The sequence below is a fragment of the Crocuta crocuta genome, unplaced genomic scaffold (assembly GCF_008692635.1).
Source record: "Crocuta crocuta isolate KB4526 unplaced genomic scaffold, BGI_CrCroc_1.0 scaffold27, whole genome shotgun sequence".
NCBI lineage: Eukaryota > Metazoa > Chordata > Mammalia > Carnivora > Hyaenidae > Crocuta > Crocuta crocuta.
The window spans coordinates 2,426,812-2,445,658 of NW_027532250.1; the positions used below are offsets into that span (position 1 = coordinate 2,426,812).

Genomic DNA, 18,847 nt, shown 5'->3' on the forward strand with positions numbered 1-18,847 from the left:
CCCCAGCCTTCATTTAGGTAATCACCCAGTTCATATTTTTACTGTTAGTGAAAAGTAAGTATGTTACTATGAAAACATACTCTGTTTTCGAGTTCTGATTCCCAAGGCCGTAGACTTGAGCTATCAGGGATTTGTGGAACCTGGTTCCAGTCTCAGCTTTCCCCCATGCAGACGGTCTAAACTTGGACTTGCTACTTAGCCCTCTGGACTCTAGCTCACATTCTCTGAAATGACAGTAATCATCATTCTAATCTTCTAGGTTTGCTAAGGGGGGGGGAGGGCGAGTTACACAAGGTGGTATGTGTAACAAGCTTATCACAGTGCCAGGCACAGTAATACTCAGAAACTGGTAGGTATTATTTCATTTTGATTACCATGACAGCAATTATTACTACTGCTGCTGCTGCTGCTGCTGCTACTACAATTACTATTACTTCTCAGTGTTACTGGGACAATCTAATAAGATTATGTATGCCTGGTATTCAGTGCATGCTTGGTAAGTGGTAACTACTAAATTAAGCATAAATGCCACTAGAAAGGGTAGCACATTAGGCTTATTGACAACACTCTATTTTACAACGTTCCTGCGTACAAGACCTTCACACAGATCCATTGCTGCTCCTCTGTCACTATTGTCGTGATAGTTGACATTCTTTGACATATATAACGTGTGTCAAGCTTCACATATGTTACCTCGTTAAATCCTCTGCCAATTCTAGAGGTAGGTGCTCTGATTTATCCCTGTTTTGCAGATGAGGAGACTGAGGTCAAGGTTAACACATAAGCAATCTTCCTCCATGCCTATGCACTTGACCATTGTGTTATGTTGTCTTTGATGTCCCCATTATCACTTATTAGGCATTTGCCTCAGGCAGAGAGGACAGAGGACCCCTTCACAGAGCTAAGGCGATATGGACAAAAGAATGGATTTTAATTTTTTTAATGTTTTATTTATTTATTTATTTATTTATTTATTTATTTTTGAGAGAGAGAGAGAGCATGAGCAGGGGAAGATCAGAGAGAGAGAAGGAGACACAGCATCCGAAGCAGGTTCCAGGCTCTAAGCTAGCTGTCAGCACAGAGCCCGATGCATGGCTCGAACCCATGAACTGTGAGATCATGACCTGAGCCGAAGTTGGATACTTAACCGACTGAGCCATCCAGGTGCCACCCCCCCATCTTTTAAAAAAAATTTTAATGTTTTATTTATTTTTTGAGAGAGACAAAAAAGGATGGATTTTAAACTTGTTCTGAAGGATGACTATGATTTATCTAAATTCTGAATCTTAACAACAGACAATTAACTTAGTGTTGTATACAAGATCCTTGCCAAGTTTAAGTTCATTATAACCTTTTCAGTCATAGTGTAGACCCTCCATCATTCTACCCTGTATACAGTTTATTTAAAAGCTTGGCCAAATGAACGCTTGTGCATTTTTGGGTGGTTTATTTTGTTCTGATCGAAGAGTATGTGATACTTAAGCCATGAAAGTTATTACCGAAAGTAATAAGTAACAGATAATTATAAATTGATATTAAATCTCTCTGATCCATATTTTATTAGTTGCCAGGTTGCATAAATCAGAGGTGAAGTGATTACCAGGAGTGTCTCTGCCATTTTGAGGCCCCACATTTTAACCTACAGTCTGAAAAGCTTTCCAGTCCTGGAAAAATATAAATGGTCACCCGAGAATCATATCAGGGGTCAAAGATAGATTGTGTAGATAGTATGTGCCTTAATGAAGTGGCAGAAATGTGCTCTGATAAAGTTTCAGAGCATATTTGGTTTTCAAACTAAATTCAAAATTTAGGCCATTTTTTGAAATGTTTTAGGGAAAGTCATTCTGGTGACAAAATAGTGTTAAGTAATGTCAAGAACTTTCTACCAAGTGCCATGTTTCTATAATTCCAACACAATGTGTAAGCTTCAAGGGACCCATAGACTTTGTAGGTGAAGGAATCAAGGCTTAGAAATGTGCATTGATTTTCTGAAGTCTTAGAGTCACAGAATCTTACTGATTGATTGATTCAGTCATTCATTCATTAACTCACAGACACTGTTGTCTAGGCTAACATGGAATAAGACAGACCTGGCCCTTGACTTCATGGAAATTGCTGAATTGCAGGGGAAATTGAAGATAAATAATCAAATAATCATGCTAATTAATAACATATGGAATTTCTGGGGCACCTGGGTGGCTTAGTCGGTTAAGTGTCTGACTTCAGCTCAGGTCATGATCTCACGGTTCATGGGTTTGAGCCCCACGTTGAGTTCTGTGCTGACAGCTCAGAGTCTGGAGCCCGCTTCTGATTCTGCGTCTCCCCCTCTCTCTGTTCCTCCCCTGTTCATTCTCTGTCCCTCTCAAAAATGAATAAACGTTAAAAAATTAAAAAATATATAAAACATACGGAATTTCTGTGATAAATCCTATGGTTAAAAAGCACAGAGTTAACATATATATCTTCCTAAAGTTGGAGGGTGAGGAAAGGCATTTGAACTGAATTCTGGAGTTGCGCTCTCCAATATGGTAGCCACTAGCCAGCTGCATTTGGTCATTTACATTTAAATTAGTTAAAATGAAATAAAATGTAAAAGTCAGTTCCCCCATTGCATTAGCCATATTTCAAGAGCTCGATGACCACCTTTTGCTACCAGCTGCCATATTGGACAGTGGAGATCTAGAACATTTCTTTTACCACAGAATATCTTGTTGGACAGTGGTGCTTAGAAAAATGAACATGATTTAGACAAGTGAACTTTCATGTGGGTTCCAGAGGTGGGGAGTGTGATCTACTTGGGCACCTGAAGGAAGACTGTGGTGTTTCAGCACAAGGATGGAAGGCGGGTGATGGGATCTGTAAAACCTTGCCATGGTGGGGTCAAGGCTTGCTCTTTCTTCTGTTAAGCATGGGAGTATTTGTTTTTTTAAACAATCACTTTGTTTGCAGCAAAGAGAATGGATTGGAGGGAGCAAGACTGTGCAGCATGCATGGTGCCTGATAGTTGAAAGTAAATTATAGGGCAAATGTGGACTGTCATGGAATGAATGGCTGATCTAAAATGAATTATGTCGTACCCAAACCATTCACAGTGCTGTTTAAATCAGCACTATCAATCAGATTTAATTATTATCAGTATTAATTATAATAATTAGGTAATATCAGAATAATCAGATTCAATTATTGAATCCAGAATTCACCCTTTTCTTTTGTTACTTTGTCCAGAAACATTAGGAACAATGGACCAATGCCATTATACTCCTTAGTTTTCTGGAAATGTTAGAAAGTGCCAGGGGCACCTGGGTGACTCAGTCAGGTTGAGCTGCTGACTCTTGATTTCTGCTCAAGTCATGATCCTAGTGTTGTGGGTTTGAGCCCCTTATTGGGCTTTGTGCTGAGCGTGGAGCCTGCCTGAGATGCTCTCTCCCTTTGCCCCCTTCCCAGCTTACATGCACACACTCTCTCTCTCACAAAAAAAAAATAGTGTCTCCTTGCTTCTTCTAAGGGGTTGATATCCAGGGCAGATATTTTGCATGTCTCTATAAACAGTTCACGCCATGGGCTATCTTTCTCTCTTTGCCGTTGGAGACAGAGTCTTATGATCTAGTCATAAGAGAAAGCCAATTTGAGAAACCCTGACATCAACTCAGAAAACTCATCTCTCTCTCTCTTTTTTTTTAACTTATTATTTATTTATTTATATCTATTTTTGAGAAGGAGAGTGCGTGAGTGAGCGGGGTTGGGGCATGGGGCAGAGAGAGAGAGAGAGAGACCCATGAGGTTCAGAGTGAGAAGGAAAGAGAGTTCGGAGCCCAGAGTGGGGCTCGAGCTCACCTGAAGCAGGACACCAGCTCACCCGACGTGGGGCTCGAGCCCATGAACTGTGAGACCATGACCTGAGCTGAAGTTGGATGCTTAACCAAGTGAGCCACCTAGGGAGCCCAGAAAACTCAACTTTCAAATTCCATTCCCCTAGAACAACTCCTTGTATGAAAATCCCTTCTGTTTCTCCTGAGAAACAAAATCGATAGATGTAATGTTTCACCAGCTATCTGGGCATTCCAAAGCCCAGTCATGTTGACACATGAAATTAACCCCACAGTGCTCTAATGTGGGAGAGATCAGGATTCCACTTTCCATGTGTCAGACACTGTGCTCATCCTTGTGACTCGAAGGAGACGCAGATGTGGACAAGATGGCCCCAGAGCTCTCCCACACTAGCCAGGACACCCAAGGGGGTGGCTTTGACCCGAGCCAGCGTGTGCTGAGTGCAATGAACATGCAGGCTGCTTTTGGTCTTTGGAGGAGGTGAGATGGAGGAATCAAGAAAACTACAGGGAATGAAGTCAAGCTGGATGTGGGTGGATGCCCCCCTAAAGCCCACATGCCCTCAAAGCATGTTTTGGGAATTAAGTGAACACTGCCCCAATTTGAACCCTCTTTATTGCTGGATTCAGTTCTGAATCATTTATCACAGGCTCTTCTCTCTGTTTGACTAAATGTGCCATCCATTCTCCCTTAGAATCCCTGACCTCACGTGGGAGTCCTGCCCTATGGTCCTTCTGCTGCGACCTTGATTACCTTTGCCAAGGCCAAGTCTACTTTCTCACTCCTCTGGGATTCTTCTTGTCTTGATGTGGTTTCTGAAATCTTGTTCTCTCAGCTCCTAAGTCCATCTGCAGAGATAACTTTTGCTCCTTGTTTATTCCTGTGCCAACCTTTCCCTGACTTCATCTTGAGGGCAGAGGTCTGGACAGTCTTTACGTTGGGACTTAACAGATGTGTTGTTTTGAGCAAGTAGAGGTCAGGCTCTGCATCCTTTATTGTCATGCACACCATGCTATACAACACAGCAGGCTGAAACCAAGGTGTTATCCCTTAGGAGTTTTATGGCCCAGGTGCCAATGTCCAGAACCTATTAATTCACCCATTCATTTAACAAAAAATTATTGAATTCCAGTGGTACACTAGGCACCGTGTGGGGTGTAGGAATTAATTATTCTGAACAAGACGGGGGTGATCACAGGTCTCGTAGACTTTATAAACCACCAGGAAAGAAAGCATACTGATTAATGGTAATTGACAATTAACAAGAAAACCAAACCTAGTGGTTGTAGGAGGTGAGGGTGTCTGGGATGGGAGTGGGGCTCCATGAGGAAGTGGCATTTAGGCAGCTTTGGGAAAATGTAGGAGTGACTCAGTAAAAGGGCAGAGGCATGGGGAGGAATCAACTCAGGCAGAGGGACCTGTGTGCATGTAGGAGATAGGAGGGGTCAAAGTAGGTGGTGAAGGACCACACCCAACTTCTGTAGCTGCACAGAAGTACTTGAGGTAAGCCATCGCCATCTCCTACGGGAGGCGTGAAGGGCTTTCCAACTGCTCACCCTGATTCCAGGGAGATTCCCCTCTTCCCCTCTCCTCACTGAGGTGAGAGGGATTTTATAAATTCAACTTTGACCATGTCATTCCCCGGGTGAAAAGGTTTTATCAGTTTCCCATCACCTGCAGATAAAACCCAAGTCCTCACCTCTCCTACAATGTCTGCTCACCACCACCTGCCTCGTCACATTCTCTCCTCTGCTCTCCACTTTCCAGGGTTTTATAATGGGTACAGTACAGTGGGAGTGGAGGCCCATCTTCAAGTAGAAATTCTAAGGGATCATTAGAGAAGTGCCCATTCCCACTTCTGGGCTCATGATCTCTGTTCCTGCCGACCCTTCATCGAAGATTTAGGTGCTGTGTTGTAGAACAATGATACTGATGGCTTATTTATTCCCAAGAAAGGTACAATTTCAGAACTTCCTGATTGAAAGGGAAATAAAGGAAAGGGGGTTTCAAGCACTTGAGAAGGAAGGGGTATGCAAGGTAGTGAAGTGAGCGCAGGGAAGGAACGTGGAGGGGCATCTGCAAGAGTGATGGAGGCTTCATGACCCTTCTCTCATCCATGTCTCATCCATCAAATGGGACCCCCTCAACACCCGACCAAAGCAAAATGACTTCTGTCGATCCTCTTTGTGAAGGTTATTATCAACCATTTCCTTTTGAACAAACTACATCACATAGATCTGCAGTCCAGGGGCTGAGCGTTTGCGGGCTCTTTCTAGGATGTATGTGGTGTGTGTGTGGTGCGTGTGTGCCAATGTGTGTGTGTGTGCATGTGCATATGCACGCTCACACACATACAGACTTGAGTTTGTACAGAACTTGAGACTAGCTCCCGTATGTGTGTGTGTGTTTTCTGTTTGACATGATGGGGTTTCCATAGCAATGTGAGCTCAGAGTTTTCGAGAGGCTGTTTTGATGGAGCTTGGCAAACCATGTGAAATCATTAATTGCTCCTCTTTGGCACCAGCTTGTTATTAAGGAAGCTCTAGAGAGACCGAATTGGTGGGCTTTGGAATGACATCTTGAGGTCCCACGGCCATCTGCGAGGGAAACAACAGTCCTCTTTTCCTTCACTGTACGCCATCCATGGAATGCTATATGCCCACCCATGCTGGGCCGCAGAGAGACGGGAGGCACACACAGCAGGCATTGAGTCTGAGATTTGGGAACCAAAGGTTCTTGCTGGACCTATTATTGATTACATTTCATTGTGGCAATTGTCTTTCTTAAGGGCATCCCCACTCACCCCAGCAGCTCCCTAGGCTGAGGTCCTCAGTTTAGTGCCCTCAAAAGCTCACTTTGAACCACACAGTCCTGTCTTGTCACTGCATCCAGTCAGATCGGCTTCTTTAGTTAAACACTTTCTTATAAACTTAATCACATCATCATCTTGGTTAGAGCTAAGAATCCTAAAACACTAGTTGGCAGATGTTCATCTCATGTTAATTTATTTGCCCCTGTATCCTTTTACTATGTTCTCTTGAAAACAAAATACAACCCTGTTACTCCAGGGATTTTTGGTGGCCAGGGACAGAAACCCAACTTATCCGCTTTAAGTATTCCTGGGATGTTGAGCAAGTGGCATCTGTTGCCTGTCCCCAGTGGGAGGAGCCCCCTGCATCTTAGCATCAGAGTTGCTAAGAAAAACCACAGTGCTGTCAAGGACTGGATGGAGCACACTTTCTTTACATAGAGAAGAGACAGCAAGATCAGCTTCAGCCAGGTCCCTGCCAGAGGGCGACACAGGGCTGTTGGCCTGCGCACATCCCTCTCTTGTTCAGCAGAAGGACCCTGTCTTCTCCCTGCAGGGGACAGATAGAGCAGTGGGGTGGGCCACATGGCACATGACTCACTCAAGCACAACAAAGGATGCTCACTGAACCTGAAACAGGAAGATATCCCTGCTTAAGGAAATAAGCCCAGCACAGGCTGTGAGGACGCTTGTCTCCTGGGAAGGAAGCGTTTTGGACCCTTGGTTGGTACCTGTGAGATCGAAAAGTCCAAAGACTGCACTAATGAGACTGTGTCTTTCCCAACGGGCTCCCTTTGGCCATGTCCTCATATGGAGGGGCTCATGTATGAGTGGGCAAAGGTGTCGTAAGACTATTTTCATCTCCATCTCTCTGTTTCTTGCTTAAGCTTCCTTATCTTGGCATCATTCTCTAACACTGCTGTCAAAGAAAGCTACCACCAGTTGGCCATGATTCCTGGCCGCCCAGTTGGTGCCCATCTCTGGAGGCAAAGGCAGGGTCCCTTCTCTTCTGCTTCCACATATGAAATCCTCATGGGATAACTCTGGTTGATTTTGGTTGGGTACATGGTCATCTCTAGATCAACCAGTTTGACCAAGAGCGTAGGGTAGGAGGGTTGGTTAGGCCGGGGTCACGGGTCCATTCTGGGAACATTCTTGGCAATGATCAGCATTGCTCCTGTCAGTTGCGATATTGATGTGGAGTGGGGGCAGATTTCCAGTGGGTAGAGATCTGCTTGTCTGTAAAAACAAGATACCCACCATGCTGAGTAACCTCAATTTAATTGAGGTTACCTCCGCCATCTTCAGAACTGAAAGATATCTGCACCGAGTAGATACAATGTTAAACATTAAAATCATTAAACATTAATCACTAATTATCACATTAAAATTGCCAAGGAAGCTTTAAAATATAGATTCCCAGGACCCCATCCTTAGAGTATTTGATCCAGTGGGTCTAGATTTACCCTTTGAATCTGTAACATTTTTTTTAAAAGATTTTAAGTACTCTCTACACCCAACATGGGGCTTGAACTCATGGCCCTGAGATCAGGAGTCACATGTTCTACTGGCTGAACCAGCCAGCCAGGTNAAAAAGATTTTAAGTACTCTCTACACCCAACATGGGCCTGAACTCATGGCCCTGAGATCAGGAGTCACATGTTCTACTGGCTGAACCAGCCAGCCAGGTGCCTCTGAATCTATAACATTTTTAATACTTTCTTGGTTATCTTGATAAAGATCCTACTTTGGAGAATGCCAGTGAGTATAACTGTAGTAGGGTGACAAAGTGTAGAATCCTAAAAGAAAGCATAAATTAGCCAAGAGTACTTCCAGAATCCAATATATAATTTCACTGTAATTCTTCAGAAGCCATAGTCCATTTTTTAGCTCTTGTCTGATTCTTTCTATGCTGATGGAAGGGGCACAAGGGGAGTCAGGCTTGTGGGATATTTTTGGGCACCAGCATCTGAACCCCTGTGTCTGGGGAATTGCACATCTTATGAATCTTGGTGAGAGAAAGGATTTACCCCCTCCCCCCAATTTTTGACGCTGAAAATGCCAGGAACATATGTGTCTGGCTCCCTTGCAGCTATGCTGAGATGGAGGTCTGACCAATGCACCACACTGAGACCTCGGCTTGTGGGGTCGGGACACTAAACAGACCTTGCTGTTAAGCTGAGACCATGGCACCCACTTATGGAAGCAGGGATGTCGGGAGGTAACGTGGGTGCTTCTCTGAGACAGAAGGCACTATCTGAGGCTGCAGATTTTCCATGGTTCAAACCTTTTGATTGGCTGGTGGCTTTGACTGTGACGGTGTGAGCAGTTGTGGTACTTTGACGTTAGCATATACGGTTCCCATACACATCATCCGAGTCGCCAGCAGAGTTCTGCGACTTAACTGAGTTCCTGTACAATGTACAGCTCAGAGGGGAGCTAGGAAACCTGTCTGTTACAGGTATTCCGAATGCTATGTATGAGCAAAAAGTTCAAAGTGAAAGTAAAGAGGTTACAAACTGGCAATTCCCGAGCTCTGTGTAGCCTGCAGCCATGCTTTAGGTAACTCATAAACATTTTTGAACTAGTTGCTGACATCTGAAAGGGAGGGTTTCACCAAGATATCTGAATTTATCTTTCGGTTGAAGAAGCATTACCAGGTTCGTCTTGTATCGGGTTTACTAGCTGGCTGCCTGTTGGAGACAAGGCATAGACGCCCCAGTCTATTATGGTTGCCTCTTGCTGGAGCCACCCATGCATGGTCCCCGATTAGCGTCGGTAGCCAGCATCCAGGTATTCAAGCAGCCAAAGCCGACTCCGACCAATTTCAGTAGGAAAGGAATTCAGTAAAATATATTCAGTGGTTCCTTCAGTGGAGGACTGGGGAGGCGGATGGGACCTGTTGCACAACTGTGAGCACCCAGATAGGATGGAGGCCCCTGAACGTAGACCCCCTTGCCTGCTGCCCACCTTACACCTGCTCTGGATTCGTGGCCCTGCCACGTTACCACCTGCTCTAGATTTGTGACTCTGCCACGTTAACACCTGCTCTGGTTACCTGATGCCGATGACTACCCCAGAATCACAGCCCCTGCAGCCACTTTCCCCAGAAGGGGTTCCACGACATCCCCACTCCCTCCTACAGACTTCTCATTCAACGTCGGGGGCGCGTGTGTCTGGTTTGCAGCGTGTGGGTCACGGCTTGCACCCTTGCTGCAGGGGACACTGGAAAGTGAGTCCCGGGCACTTTCAGGTTCTGTGGTGGGTGACGGGCTCTGCTTCATCAAGAAGGCAGAACCCATAGACCTGGGGAGGGGGGTTCAGATACTGAACAACCCAGAAGAACCGCGTGTACCCACCACAGCCCCCGGAAGCAGTTTGGTTTGCGACCCTCGCCTCGTGCACACCTAGCCCTAATTGAATATTGTTTGAAGGGCGTATAAGACTAGGAACTTCAGGGGAAAAAAATTATAGGGCAATGGTTATAAAGAAGAAAAGCAGAGGAAATGTGGAAAGGCAAAGGGGGAGAGAATAAAATACAGCCACAAAAGGGGAAGAATTTAAAGTGACTCATGCCTTAGAAAGCTTTGCTCTAAAGCACAGCCCATCTATTTCCTCACTCATTTGGCTTTTCTTATCTATTTTTGCTTTATAAAGACTCTACAAAGCCCATGTAAAGCTCTGCAAAATTCATTTTTTTTTTGTGGTCAGGAAATATTGGACCCAGCTCAGTCAATCGCCAAAACACCAGCTGCCTGAGTGATGAGTTGGTCTATCCAAGAGGTGGTTATTTAGCCAACAGACAGATGGCCAAGAAAGTCAAGTTACTTGGTATACTGTTTGTCATTTAGGTTGCTCACAGCCAGCTGAAATAGCCAGGAGCCAGCGGATTCAGAAGCCATAGCCCATCGCCCTGGGCTTGTTCCTGGAACCCTACAGGTACCCAATTAGCAGGCAAAGGACCGAGCAGGGGAGATTTTGCTTCCCTGCACCCATAACCTCGCAGAGGAGGCCCCCTCACAGCCCCCTGACAGATAAAGAGGCTGAGCTGGCAGTGTGGCCAGAAGGAAGATACTCCTAGCCCAGCTGGAGGAGTAGAAATCAAGGGACAGCCGTGGAAACGGGAGTGTCCAGGAAAGGAGGGCAACTCCACAGCACTTTCTCCAGAACCGTATTCCATTCCAAGTGTGGAAGGAGGGCTCCCTTATGCAGCATCGATAATTAGTGAGAATTAGCGGGAAAACAGAAGTTAGTTTTTGCAACTCACTAGGGTTATAATTGGCTGTCCACTCAGAGAAGGTAGCCGAGGTTAGAATCTTTATCCGTGAACTCCACCGACCATCTAACACACCAGTGCTGTGTGCCAGGAACTATTCTGGGACATGGATTATGAGAAGTGAAAGGCAGCCCACCTCTGCCTTCGTGGCACCTCTGGTGTGGTAGGGGAGTGTGTGATACTCTGAGCCACGTAATAAGACCAATGAATGTAAACTGCCATTGTGGTAAGTACTCTAAAGGGGAAGCACCTAAAGCTATGAGAAAGTCATAGAGATGAGAAAGTTAGATGATTTCTAACTACTTATGTATAAAATATTCAGTATGTATTTATTTAATGTGTGTGTGTGTGCACGTGTGTACATCTACATATATGTGCCACCACCTTGGTTTCATGGTCAGTAGCTTTTATTAAACATTCTGTGATTTGCAGCCTATCTCCTTCCTCTGCTGTAAGTTTCACTCCCACATGCCCTCTACTGATACTAATAATTCTAGGAACACAAGCAATTTCTCTTCTGAATTTGGTGTCATGCAACGGACAAAAAATGGTTCTGAACCTACTGGAATCCCCTTGCATTAAAAAAAATTTTTTTTAATGTTTATTTTTGAGAGAAAGAGACAGACAGAACGACAGACTGATAAACAGAGTGTGAGCAGGGGAGGGGCAGAGAGAGAGGGAGACGCGGAATCCGAAGCAGGCTCCAGGCTCTGAGCTGTCAGCACAGAGCCTGTCGTGGGGCTTGAACCTACAAACCATGAGATCATGACTTCAGCTTAAGTCTGGTGCTTAACCTGCTGAGCCTCCCAGCATCCCCCCACCTTGGATTTTAAAAAAAGGTTTATTTTAATTTTTAAGAAAGAGGGAGAAAGTGCAAGCAGTGGAGGGGCAGAGAGGGGGGATAGAGGCTCCAGAGCAGACTCTGTGCTGACCGCACAGAGCTCAATGCGAGGCTCAAGCTCACAAACCAGGAGACCATGACCTGAGCTGAAGTCAGACCCTTAACCAACTGAGCCACCCCGAGGTCCCATCCCCCTTGCATTTTCGTTTACACCTGTCTCCTGTGGTGGAGGGGAAGGAATTGTGGGCATGAAGACAGGTGTCCTGCGATCAAGTCCAGCCCAGTCATTTACTGTAGCAGAGCACGTCTGGCAGCAGCCACATAGACCCTCTATTTCCCTATCTGTGAAATGGGGGCAGTAAGATCTATCCCCCAGTTAATTGGNCGGAATCCGAAGCAGGCTCCAGGCTCTGAGCTGTCAGCACAGAGCCTGTCGTGGGGCTTGAACCTACAAACCATGAGATCATGACTTCAGCTTAAGTCTGGTGCTTAACCTGCTGAGCCACCCAGCATCCCCCCACCTTGGATTTTAAAAAAAGGTTTATTTTAATTTTTAAGAAAGAGGGAGAAAGTGCAAGCAGTGGAGGGGCAGAGAGGGGGGATAGAGGCTCCAGAGCAGACTCTGTGCTGACCGCACAGAGCTCAATGCGAGGCTCAAGCTCACAAACCAGGAGACCATGACCTGAGCTGAAGTCAGACTCTTAACCAACTGAGCCACCCCGAGGTCCCGTCCCCCTTGCATTTTTGTTTACACCTGTCTCCTGTGGTGGAGGGGAAGGAATTGTGGGCGTGAAGACAGGTGTCCTGCGATCAAGTCCAGCCCAGTCATTTACTCTAGCAGAGCACGTCTGGCAGCAGCCACATAGACCCTCTATTTCCCTATCTGTGAAATGGGGGCAGTAAGATCTATCCCCCAGTTAATTGGGAGGCCGTATCAGCAATTGACATTTCCCCCCCCAAAAGACAAAACAAAACAAAACAAAGGAGTCGCATTATATCCAAGGAGTAGATTCTAAAGTTGGTGCACAAGGGAGAGACTGCTCAGAGTCCAGCGTCCGCTTGAGAACCCTCGTATTTCCCTCCTTGGTGTCTGCGCCCCAGCTCCGAGGGAGCCGACACAGCCTGCTTTTCCTTCAGAGTAGAAATGGTTGCTGTCCCTTCAGCTGAGCATCAAATAACAGGATTGGGTGGCTCTTAGTGGCCGTGTTGGGGGAAAACACTTCTCCATAAACACTAGTATCCCGCTGTGTGGTGCAAGGGCGCTCATATCAGAGGCGGCCGCCTCCAGAGACCCGTGTGTCCCGCCTCACACTCGCCCCAGCAGGCGCTCCTGGTGAAGACAGTCGCCTTTTGGAATGAAACTCTTGCTCTTACCCCCTTGAGAGAAGGTCACACTCTTAAACTCAGGGCAGGTCGAGTGTCTAGGACCCTCTCACCTGCTAAGTAAATGCTTGGACTGCCTGCTCCTTATGGTCCCTCTGTCTGGCTCTAAGGACACCGGGTATTTGACAACTGCAGTGTCTTTCTGATTCCTTCCGTGCTGCGACGACTGTTTCGGGCCAGCTGTCCTTGACTTTCTGTACAATTTTCCCTCTGGAGCATCTGTGTCTGCTAACTGCTTCTCTCAGATACTTCGAGTGATGAGACCCAATGATTGAGAGAACGAGGCAGAAAGAAATAAAAGGCAAATCGAGCTCTTTATCCCTTGCAGGGAACTCGCAAACCTGCCTGGTGCCTTAGGGTCACACAAGAGGTGTAGCCATGTGGTGCTGTCTCATGGCTGTAACACTCGGCCGCTTATCCTCTGGCGGTGCCTGCCCTGAACATGTGGCTGCGACTGCTCTCTCTGCACGGGGTGTCTGAGCCTTGAGTCTCCTTCACATGCCAGGCTTGCTGTATTCTTCCCCGTCGCAGTGTCTGTGGGGTTGACTTGTGTCCAATGATGGGCCTTGGTCCACAGTGCTAAGGTGTTCCTCTCCCCATTAGTCATTAATAGATTCCGTAAATTCGTGGTAATAATCACTACATGTAATGAAATACCTCCTGGGTTCCCAATACTGTGCTAGGTGCCCCACGTACGTTTCCCTGTTTCGTCTCCACAGAGAGCTGTGAGCTGGACATTATTTTTAATGACTGCCATTTTCCTGGCTAAAAGAAGGTTTCTAACTTCCCCCGTGGACATCAAGCTAGTAGGAGACAGAAATGATTCTAAATACCCTGTTTTCTCCTGAAAGGCTAATCAGCTTGACTGCAGATGGACCCCAGGTGGATGTACCCCATCAGCAGCGTCTACACAGTCAAAGTACCATCTGCCTCACAGTCCCCTGGGTGCTAGTTAATAAACATATTCCCCAGGTCATGGGCAAAACCATCATCTCGGCACAGGGATGGAGAGTCTGCCTTGATGATGAGCCTCCCAGAAGATTCTTACAAATGGGACCCATTGCTTTAGACTCTACATTCAGACCATCCTTATGTATGCAGCAGACACGGACAAGTGGCCACGTACAAATCATGCGTTGAGCTGGGGCTTTCCCTTCATGTTCTATAAAGAGCCCAGTTGAATCCAAAATGTGATCAGAGCTTTACTAGTTGCGATGCAGTTTTTTTCCCCTTAAATGTACGCTGTGAGGCTTTCTACATCTGGGCATCTTCCTAGACATCCAATGAATGATTTCTTAGAGTTGGATCAGTATAACAAAATAAAGAAAGTTGCTGTTCAACCAATGCTGCATATGAGAAAGAACATCAGTTCTTTTCTCTCCAAACTTTAATTAAATGTAAAAGATTAGAAAGAAATATTTTAAACGTGAACCACGATACCCTATATGGTTGCGGTTATTCTGGTAATAAACGTCTTAGCTGCATTAATAGGGGTTTCTTTCCTTCTGTCGTTCCTCTAAAGCTGACAGTTTGCTGTCTAGCTTTTCATGTTGTTTTTTTCCCCCTCTGCTTATTCAAACATATCTGTATGTGTGGGGACTTACAGATCGTTAACGTGGACTCGCACAATACAGGGAATCCGTATCTTTTCCTTCCCACACCACCACCTACTGCTTGTAACACTCTTGTAGGAATGGTCCTCACCCCTTGACCCTGCTCTGGCATCACACCTGCTTGCAGGGAATCAGTCATGTGTGCTCAGATTCTACTTCCCTGGCCAAGGGGTGGGCATTTGGTATCAGACAGGGGGCAGTGAGGCTCTTCCCAGGGATTCAGGGGTGTCCTCTGGGTGGACGGATCTGTGGTGTGTAAAGTTGGGAGGGTCTGTTGCCATCATACATCATGTAGGCTCCGGAGGAAGCTAGATGGCAGTGAGCAAGAGAGCGACACACATGTGCAGAGGAGAGGGAGAGAAAGATGGATGGAGAGATGGAGAGGAAATGGGGAGAGCAGGGAGGTTGGGGGAGGGAATGGGGGAGAGGGAGAGGAAGGAAGAGAGAGAGGCAGGTGGGCAATGTTTTGGGTAATCTACAAGGCTCCATTTCATTCCCTAGGCTCATTTCTGCCCTTGGACTCTGTGACATAGGGTCCTTCCCGTAAATCCCCTTTGTGCTTCATTGGCTTTCCATTCTTGGTAGTTACAGGTGGACTAAACATGTCAAGCCCTCCTCCACCCCCCGCAACTTTTGGAAAGACTTTTACTTTTCCTATCATACTTGTATCATAGGGAATAAGTGGCGTATTATTTCTTCTCTGAGAAATAAGAGCAATGATATGTTGCTTGTTCAATACACTTTTAATTTTTTCCCCGCTTACTGGCTCTCTGCTAACTCCTGGGCTCCTGAGGTGTTGGTCATGCATGGAAAACACAACACATAAACCAACAACTTCAGAAAAATGTGAAAGATACAGTGAATGATAGAAGTACAGGGTATTACAGGAAGGCCAGAGAGAGGCATTGGAATCTGTGTGCACCTGTAGCCCAGAAGCCTGCTGGCTTGTTGCCACCTTAGACATGGACCTTGTCCAATGTGGCACTTGGAGGGGACTACCTAGGTGAAGTGTCTCGAGCAATTTTTAAATCAAAAAAATCATTAGAAATGATTTTTACATCATCCACCCACTTTCCCCCCACAGTACCCTCTTCATACACAGCAAGTCAATAGTCTCCGTGTCTCCAGAGAGAGCCCTGAGGGTTTACTCAACGCTGCTCTGAAACTTTCAGGGTTCACACAGGGTAGGTTGTTCACAGAGCCTTTTTATCCATAAGCTCCTTATTCTCCCTTGAGGAATAGTGTTGGCTTGACCTTGTCACTATCACTGAAGAGAGCAAAGGGTAATTCAGTATCCCAGTGGACTGTAGTCTGGTGATGATGTGAGTCTCTTCCACTGCTCGCTCGCTCGCTCTCAATTTTCCACCTTTGGCATGGCTGACCTGGGGTGCTGAAGCACAGAGTCTTCTTGCATTCAACCATGGGGTTATTTTTCAGGTGAGGTCCTTTGTGGTCAATACCGTGTGTCTATCTTTGCCTTCTTCAAGACATTTTCTTCAGAAGCTGAAAATCGCTCATGATCCTTACTATCCTGGGCTTGTTTGGAACTTGGTTTCTCTAAGGGAAGGTCAGACAATCAGTCATGGAATTTGCTGACCTCAGGAGTAGTCTTTCCTATGCGAGACCAGTTCAGATTCTAACATACTTTACTAATCTACATCAAGTTTAGCCCAACTGCAGAGAAATGAAATCATTAAAAGTCTCTGAACAAAATTCCTGGGCATCAAGGGTAATCTGGGAATCTCAGAGACCAAGGAAACATTTGAGTCAGAACTAGGTTTTCGAATGGTCCATTTTCAACTGAAAAAAAAAAAAAAAAGGAAAAGAAACAGATCTGTGCGGTGGCTGAATTCGGACTTGGTCCTGTTTCTTTTCTCCTGTTTCTTTGGGGGGGGCGGCGCTGGGGCTGGAGGCGAGGGTGGGAAGTAGGTGATGCTTCCCTTCCCCAAATGTTAGGACATTTCCCACGGGCAGGGGGTTGGATTGTTGTCTTCCTGCAGGAGATGCATGGCCGCATGTGGTCTGATATCTGGGATTTTGTTCTAATGAAGATTCAGGACAGCGAGGAACAGGAGCAGGTTACTAAAATGAGCTCAGGTGAAATGGGTTTTACCGGAAGGACACAGGAAGTTTTTCAGGAACCCAGAGTTAGAGGGGAGTATGGCTGGCCTTGTTGTGAGTAGGAATCAGTCCCTGCCCATTCCCCTGCCCCGCGCCCTCCCCCCGCCCCCTCAACTCTCAGAAGTGCATGGTCTCCAACACTGGCTTCTGTCTAGAAGTGTGGTCAGTCCTTCTCTTTCTTCCAGCATGCTCCATCTCTGTGTCCCCCTGACTGTGGCTCTTCCCGGGGCCAGGTCAGGAGATTACAGACCTCTCTTCTGTAGGACCCAGTGCTTACTGGAAGCCATTTCAGTGTCTCATCAGATCCCAAAGAGAGAAAATCTGGTAGCCCCACCTCATGCGCTCACTTAGGATGTACAAGTCATGGGCTTCTGGTATCAAATGGATTGATAGAGGTAGAAGCCACAGGCTGCCCCTGTTCAGTCAGCTGTGGGGGGAAGGCAGACAGGACACCATGACTCACAATGTCAGATCACCTCTCTTAGTAGGAGTCCTCAGAAAATGTGGGGCTCCTCATCTTCACAACATCCTGAAAAGTGGGATATCTTATAGGGAGCCAAGATTTTCATCTCTAGTTACTTATGAGGCTTTGAATTTGAATTTTCCTGAGAGAGATTCCTTTACCCCAGTTTATACTATCAGGTGAATGAAGAACAATTATATTCTATTTGGAAGCATCTAGTCATTCCATAATCAACAGAGTCCTTGCTGCGGTCAATCTGCTAGACATGGCGGCTGTGAAATAAATACCTCTGGTGAGGAAAAGACGTGCGAGGAGAAAAGTTTCTTTAAATCTGAGTTCTTGCAGGAAGGAAGATGCCCAGAGAAAACGACGCAGGGAGGGTATTGGGGTTGGTGGGGAAGATACCTTATTGAGGATTTAACACTTCTGTCACCAGTGGACCTTTTCTCCTCAAACCCTTTCCAGCCTGGAATTGAACAGCCCAGGGCCCAGTCAGTCGCTAAGCAGACGTCCTGCAACGGGAAGGCAGGGTGCCTGCCTCTACTAGAGAGAGAGAGGAGCCAGAACTTGGATCCCACCTCTCGTCTCAAAGGACAGCATCAAATGAGAGGCCGTTGGAGCTGCTGTCCAGGCCGACCGTGCTAAGAGTCTGAGGAGAGTTACCCAGTGTAGCAAGGGTTTATGTGGAAAGCCATGCTAGGCTGAGGGTGGGCACCAGTGCCTGGGGAGATGGTGGCTCTTTAGCTGCAAGATTATAGGGAGGCGGGGGCCAAGGAAATACCAACCAGTGGAAGTATTTCCCGTGTTAACAACTGGAAGTGCGGTGTGGTGCTTATGGCCCAGCCTTAAGCCTCTGAAGGACCTTCTGCTGACACTGGGCTGCAGATACAGGTCTGGCTTCCGCTGTGGGAGGGGCTCGAGTCCATGCAGAGGATGTGCCTCATTCAGGAAGGCAGTCGGGAGTCATTTCTCTGGGGTACATTGTTCAGCAAACACCCCTTCAATTAGTAATTAGGAATGGCTGATGGGGATGCTGTTTTGATAAAGGATGCGGTGCCCGTCCTTTGTCAGCTGGAAGTCTAAGAGGAATTTGGGGAGGGAGCGTTAATATGACCCCGAAGCTCCTTAGAGCTGTAGGGGTGACAGGACCTTCCCTCGTAGGGCCCTGCCCTCTCAGGTAGGGTGAGTGACTTGGCCAAGTTCTCACAGCCAGACCAAGGCAAGCCCTTCCTCCCCAGCGGTGGCTGCGGAAGAGGAAGATGAATCTTGCCAATCGGAGGCCAAGGCGGCAGGGGGGCGGCGGGAGGGCGGCACACCAGGAGGGGAGAAAGGCAGTTGTGTTCTCCGCAGCGGAGTTGGCCTGTTTGTGGGGATACGGTTTCGGAGGACTTCGCGCCCTGTTCACTCCTTCACACTTTTCTCTGGCCAGGCCTGGGGGGTAGGTTCGCCGTGGGGTGGGAAGGCGCGCGCCCCTGCGGCTTCTGAGGCTTCTCTTCTAGAAGCAGAAGGCACC

At 46.7% G+C, this 18,847-nt stretch overlaps 1 protein-coding gene across 1 annotated transcript in view; it reads left to right on the forward strand.

Moving 5' to 3' along the window:
* Positions 1 to 18,847, forward strand: part of CBLN4 (cerebellin 4 precursor) — a 103,666-nt gene that overhangs the window by 77,719 nt on the left and 7,100 nt on the right. The gene's annotated exons all lie outside the window — the stretch shown is intronic.